The following is a 6338-nucleotide window of genomic DNA, read 5'->3' on the forward strand; positions in this document are numbered from 1 at the left end:
AGGAAACTCTAACAACTTGACTGGTAAGTCTACCGCCCCTACCAACATGGATACATCTCTATAAAACTTAGAACAAGACACCGACTCCCCATAAGGTATAAAACACTATCTTTTACAAGTTCACACTCTCCCAAACCCATAGCTAAGGCATGACTCCTAGACATAAAAGAATAGGTTGCCCCTGAATCAAACAAAACGAAAGACGGCGTATTATGAACAAGAAAGGTACCGGTAACCACATGAGCATCGTTCTATGCCTCCTGCTTACCCATCATAAAGAGCTTCCCGCTGCTTTTCTGACCTCCACCGTGGACCGTGGTATTCGAAGTAGTCGGCTTAGCAGCCGAATTCTGCGTCACATTGTTGTTCGGACGCTGATAGGACCCTACATTGTTGTGGTTGTAGCCGCCATTGTGGTTGTTCTGTCCTCCACGATTGCCCCACGACCCAGATGGCCTGCTGCTAGCAAAACTTTGGCTCGGAGCCTAAGAAAAGTTCCCATGGTAAGTCCCCGGAAAGCCTCCTCCTACCCTGGCACTGGTGCAATTATGTCTCTTGTGACCCACTCCGCCACAGTTGAAGCAGGTAAGGTTGGAGTTATCACTAGTACTCCGGCCACTACCTCTTCCCCACTCTCGAGAACCCCCTGCATATCCAGACCCTCCAGAAAAAGTCCTAGACTGACCATGGTTGCTCTTCTTGTGGCCCGACTGGTTGTCACTCTCACTCTTTGCCTTTCTCTTCTCAACACTCCTTTCCTTAGCCTCCTTGTCCAAGTCCACCAACCTCTCAGCTTGCCCAGCTCGTGCATATACTTCTTTCAGATCGGTAAGTACCCCAGCTGGTAGTCTATCCATGATCTTAGGTGCCAACCCCTTTTAAAAACGAAGAGCTAAACCTCGCTGACCCAGTTGCATATCCTCTGCATAACGTGACAACTCTAGGAACCGGCGATAGTACTCCGTGACAGTCTTATCATCAGCCATGGTGAAAGAATCAAACTCAGCCCTCAGCTTGTGACGGATGTGCTCCGGCACAAAATGCTCCCTCATAGCGCTCTTGAGACCTGCCCATGGTATAGAATCGTATCCATGGTAATTGTAGTATGTTCTGGTCTCCTTTTTCACATTTTGCCACCAAACCCCAGCCTCACCTCTTAGGTAGTACGCCACTTGTTCTACCGCCATCTCCGTCGGACACTTCACGACCTCAAGAAGACTCTTCATCTCGCGGTGCCAGGTATCGAGTAGCTTTGGCTCACCAGTGCCATCATAAGTCGTGGGGTTTAAGCGAGCAATGATGTGCTTATATAGGATGCGTCCACCGGTTCCTCACCTCCCTTACCCACGTTCTTGAGTGCCTCCATGAGCGCATCTTGCTGCTCAATCATACGGGTGACCTCATTCACAGTCATCTCGGTGGCTTGGATGTATGTTGCTGACTTCTTTGGCGACATTTTGAGCTGATATAAGCAAGGAAACATAAATACATAGCCTACGGCTCAAAATAAACAAAATCCTCCGCCAAAGAAGTACTCGGCCGAGTACGATGAAATAATCGGTCGAGTATGGACTACTCGGTCGAGTAATGTTACTACTCGGCCGAGTATTCCACTCCAATAGCCAACCTTAAAAACACAGAAAACATACTCGGTCGAGTATGAAAGTCACTTGGTCGAGTATGAAAGTCACTTGGTCGAGTATGCTTGGTCGAGTATGCCTATTACTCGACCGAGTGATCACAACTAGTAGTTATTGCTATGTACACACCAACTAACACTCGGTCGAGTGCTTGGTTACTCGGCCGAGTATCCCTTACTTGGTCGAGTACCCGCCCTGCTCGGCAGAGTCATGCCAAAAACGAGCTATATACTTACGATAACATACTTAAACATGCAATTCAATACTCAACACTTTACTACCCTTTCAAAAGCCAAGTAATAAATCATGCATCATGCTCTATCACGTTCAACTACGCGATTCACCTTATCATTTCATCCAACAATTTCACAAACCACAATTACAAGTCCCACACACATTCTCCAAACACATAATAATTCCCAAGACACCCCCATGTTGACCGGCTCGAAATTTTAAAGGCCTCAATGCGACTTCGGGACGTCTCTCAAGTCTTTGCGGTAGCTCCAAACAACTCTCCCCGGGTTTTTTTTACTTAGACACCCTATGTTCATTAGATTCATTGGTTTTAGGTTCCAGAAGCGTTGCTCTGATACCACTTTGTAATACCCCCACATACCAAGGTGCCTTACCAAGGACCGCCCTAGCATGAAAGACTGTTACCATCTCGGGTGCCCGAGGATAGTATATCAAAAGAAACCATTCCACAACATTTAAAGTATATAAAATTAATGTTTACATAGTTCCAAAATCAAACCAAAAGAAATGTTTATTAAACTCAACAACTGAAAACAAAACAGCTAATCTCGTAACAGCGGAAGCTAGACTCGAAGTGATGACTCCCCATCTCGTCCCCGTAGCTAAAGACAATCATCACCTGTCATAATCTGCTCACCATCCCCGAATGGATCACCACAAATTCACAAAATAACAACGGGGTCAGTTCACTGCATAATCAAAATAAGACAAACTACAACAAAGACAAAACAGTTGTTCCATAACCAATCTCCGACTCCCAATCACATCTCATAACTGACTACACACTAAAGTGTGTAGCCCTGCCAGATTACTGCCGCAACAGATAATCCTCACCGCCAGTGGGGGACCGCAGCCTTGCCCACCTAAGCCCCGCTCATCACACGAGCAATAACCCATGTTCATTAATGTGCAAATCCCCTCTTGTGGCGGGTTCCACAAAAGGCGAATCAAGGGCGTGAAGCCACTCCCGGAAGTGACTCCACTCAGGCGAGGACGCACCTCGCAATCATCAACAATCATCTCAACTCCAATACTCTGATATACAATCAACCAACAACGATCATACAGCAATATGATTCATATCAATTAAATCACAACACACATCTTAAATCAATTATACAATCAACTGAGTAGGGAAACTCTACCTTAGCACAAATCTAATACGAGTCAACAAGAAAGCTAGAACGGCTCCTCTACGAAATCTCCACCTAACAATAATCATACAATCGAATTACAATCATGCTCCTCTACGAAATCTCCAACTGACAAAACTCATAGGACTAGTGGCTTACCGACACAATCGACGCAAGAGAGAAATGAACAAGACTCACGAGCAATCCACAATCTTGAGAGAGATTAGAGGTGATTAGAGTTACGTTTGAAGGTTTAGGTTTTGTAAAAAGTAAAAATGAAACTGTAAATCCCGTTTTATAATTCTAATCATCTTTAAATCAAACCGCGGAAATAATTCCCGTCAGACCGGATACTCGGTCAAGTATAGAGTATACTCGGCCGAGTATTCCTGGACAGTAGCCTGGCCAGAAACACACGACGCATTCTCGGTCGAGTAAGCCATATTCAGTTGAGTAACAGACTTAGAAAACCGTAGTATTACACCATGCATTCCACCAAACAAAAATAAATTTAATGAAATCATCTTTTGGAATTAAGTCTTTGAGATAATTAAGTTTCATTATAATACTGTGACTTGCTATATTATCATAATTTGACAAAAAAATGTTGAACCTAAAAATGTTCATGTTTTGGATAACAGATCCAATCAAGGGACATTCATAAAAAAAATGATCTTTGTTTTCAATAGGATAGTTACACAAAACACAATGAGGTGAGACATTAGTATAACTTTTAAAAGCCTACCTTTCGTTGGGAGGCCGTTAACACAGGCTTTTCAAAGAAAAAAATTCAACTTTGGATTAATATTTAATTTCCAAATCCACTGAAATTCACATTTGTCAAGATCTTGATCGAACAAACCTTGCGCTAACCAAGTTGCTGTTTTGGTAGAGAAATTTCCATCCATGGACAGCCCCAAATGAGGGTATCGGGAATATTAATATGTTCCAGTGGAATGTTAGTAATCTGATTCACAATATCGTTATTCACTAAATTGGATACTTTACAAACATTCCATTGTTTGTCAGAGGTTATGAAATCTTTAACCAAAAGATTAAGATCACGGTTACTGTTACCATCAACCATACTGCTTGTAAGTAGGTGTGAAAAAACTCAATTATCAGATCAAAACTTAATGTTGCTACAATTACCTACCTGCCATCTCAGTCCTTTTTTCTAAAAAAAAAAAGTCCGAAGACTCATAAGTTTACGCCATTGACAAGAAGAGACTGAATTAGGCTTATGATCAAAGAGTGACCAATTTCTCAAGTATTTTTTAGTTATCACTTTGATCCATATACTTTCCTTATCCATAAGAATTTTCCATAGAAGTTTCATTTGAAGAGCTTTATTAGCTGCTTCATAAGATTTTATTCCCAGTCCACCAACCGATTTTGGTAAACAAACTTTATGGCAACCAGTCAAATTATGGGAGCATTGTGAAGGATTTTTATTACAGAGAAAATCTCTATTAATCTTATCTAATCTATTACAGATCGATGAGGAAAGAAGGAATAAGGAAGCTTTGCATTTGAAAAGTTCTCTTCGAGGCTAAATTAGCATTGACCATAACTAGTCTAGCTGCTTACGATAAAGTATTCGCTTTCCATTTCGATAATTCTGTGCAAGAAGATTGAATAATACCGTCAAAAGTATTTTTAGTCACTATATTATCAAATATAGGGCATTCTAAATAAGCTAAAAATTTCTATTGTCTAGGATCAAACATCCCTATTATCTTACCTTTGGCTTCCCTATTGGTCATAGACTCATAGTGAGTCTTGGAAAGAAGGTTTTGATCAATTGGGCATTTAAATAAATGAAAACTTTGAGAGTATTAGCCAAAAAGTTCGATGACTAGCATGGGCCTTAGACTATGAATGGGGTTCCTACATACAGCCCCAAAAACTTGATGAGTAGCGTGGGCCTGACTTAATGGTCTTTGAACTTTCCCAAAGATTGCTCCTCATTTACTGCTTAATCCATTCTCTAATTTATTATTCGACTATTCGTCCCTATACCCAAACCACTTGACCCGACAGTCCGACACTTCATACTCGTTTTTTTTTTTTTTTTTTTTTTATGAAACGAGAGACGCTCGGCCGCTACCATATAAGATTGTCAAAGCAATCTAGCCATGTTCATCTTCCCTTTGTTAGAAGTGGACATTTCGTTAAATGCATTAATCGGTCGTACACAAGTAGACTATAAATGAGTTATTGAAACAAACTTAATATGGATCTTGAATTTAATGACTGAATGCAATTTAAAGCAAGTATTTGATAAAAACAGCTTCACAAAAAGATCACAAAGGCTACACATACACAATCATCATATATTTCTTTAATACAATAGCCAAAAGTGCTGATGTGGCATCATAATTTTTCATTCAGAGTTGATGTGGCAGCTAAATAAAGCACAACTAAATAAGGAAAAAACAAAGACTAATTCAAACCTGCCATTTAATAAAAAAAATTACTCCGTATTACAAAATATTATATTGAATCCTTATGTTCAATCATATATTTCTTTAATACAATAGCCAAAAGTGCTGATGTGGCATCATAATTTTTCATTCAGAGTTGATGTGGCAGCTAAATAAAGCACAACTAAATAAGGAAAAAACAAAGACTAATTCAAACCTGCCATTTAATAAAAAAAATTACTCTGTATTACAAAATATTATATTGAATCCTTATGTTCAATGGCCTTTAATGCGTTATAAATGTCTCATTGAATGATATATTACATATCTATTTTGAAGTACATTTTAACTGAATTTATAAGACTTACAAATTATGACTACAATTGTACTAATTAAAAGAGGATTAAAACGTGATTTTCCAATAACTTTTACGAAATTATTAATTTCTTTTCCGAAAATTAGCAAAAATTATTTTGAAAAATACTAAGTAATTTTTTTTAAATAGACAAAATTTTAGCTAGCCATAGCCTATTTTAAAAATATTTCAACTACTTTAAAATGTTACAGTATAAGATATACTCCCTCCAAGTTTTAATGTTCTTTTCATTTCATTAAAATACTACTCACATGTAATAGAGAAATGGGAAGAACATATATATTTGGAGGGAGTAATTATTTTATGATCCCTATACCATTATTCAAAATATATTAATGGACACAAATAAAGAAAAAACTTTATTTATGCATATAAATTACATATGACAAAACACTTTATATTAAAAAAGATATAAATATCTTATTGGGTTCTTATATATTAGAGACAGCTAAAGTTAATATTATAGAATATTTATATATAGATAGACAAAGTGAACAATCGGTAAGTT

This window comes from Silene latifolia, chromosome X (genome assembly GCF_048544455.1).
Source record: "Silene latifolia isolate original U9 population chromosome X, ASM4854445v1, whole genome shotgun sequence".
Classification (NCBI taxonomy): Eukaryota; Viridiplantae; Streptophyta; class Magnoliopsida; order Caryophyllales; family Caryophyllaceae; genus Silene; species Silene latifolia.